Here is a 1,395-nt window from a genome sequence, read left to right as displayed (position 1 = left end):
AAACCGAGTGTGAGGAACAGATACAAATATTGGGTTGGCAAATGATGATTGGCACACTACTTGATTTTTATGTTAAAAATCTAAAAGCTTAGTTTTCTTTTTTTTAAAGGTCATAAAATAGGAGTAAGTACTAAATGCCTATGGCATTACAAATATTTATGTTCTCATCTTTTAAGCCATGGGGAAATGTCTTTTTGTCTTCCAGAGATTCTGACCTAAATATAGCATGTCCAAGCAGAGTGACAGGGCCATTTAAAATAAAATTCTGAAAGGAATATATCTAAGGCTTATAATCTAGATAGGTTTATAAAATACAAATAGGTAGTTGGATATAAGAATTAATTTCTGGGTTCTCACATCTAGGAAGGAGCCTTGGTCCTGACTTGCCAATCTCAGGCTCCAAAGTGGAATGATGAATTTTCTAAGAAGAAACACAGGTTTAGATTTAACTATTGGAAAATGAGGGCAGCAGCACATCAAAAGGGGACCCCTGGAGTGAGAAGCATTAAAGATAAATTTTTCCTGAAACTGTAAGAGCCTTGCATTTTGACATGTTTTGCAACTGACACCCAATGAGCCCTCAGGGTTTGAATAACAGTACCTTTTAAAAACATATTATCTTAGACTTATTTGGAGAAAAGGAAGAGGTATAATTATTAGATTTAAAATTTTTTTAACATTTAATAAACTCTAAATAACCTAACCTAGTAAACATTCTTAAAATTCGTGCTTCAAAAAATAATAATAAGCATTATAAGTAGGATAATTGATATTTTCATGACTTCTAAAAGCCCTTTTCATGGATATTTCACTTGAAAACAATAATATCAACTTTAGTATTTTCACTGATGACTTGTAAATTAGCAAGTCTAAAGAAATAGGCCAGGGCTTGAAAGAAAACAGGTTTTGCAAATTAATCTTTTTCCTGATGACAGTGTTTAAAAATGAATTTGTAATGCAAGTCCTTTCTTGTAAGAGTGCGAAGTGAAGAAAACAACAGGCAGTTCATAATAAAGTGAAAATTAAAAATGAAATAAAAATACACAGTAGGACCACTGATAGCCTCTCAGGAGCATCTGTAGAAATTTGAAGAAAGCCCTCTTTCTTTAGAATGTACTTAGCAAGGCCACAGAGCAGACAGCGCGGCAGGAGAAGCATGGGCTGGATTTTAGGCCCCATGTCCTGTCCACTGGGCGCCCTTGTACAAGGCACAACCTGCAGAGTAACATGAAAATACCTTGCCCTTTGTGCACACACACACTTACATGTGCACAGACTGCCCCTGAGAAGAGTCTGTCTTTTTTGTTTTTTTAAATTCTTTTGGGGGAGGTAATCAGGTTTATTTATTTATTTTAATGGATTTTAATGGGGATTGAAACCCAGGACCTCATGCAT

Source organism: Vicugna pacos, chromosome 13, assembly GCF_048564905.1.
Source record: "Vicugna pacos chromosome 13, VicPac4, whole genome shotgun sequence".
Classification (NCBI taxonomy): Eukaryota; Metazoa; Chordata; class Mammalia; order Artiodactyla; family Camelidae; genus Vicugna; species Vicugna pacos.
Note: the sequence above shows the minus strand (reverse complement) of the source record.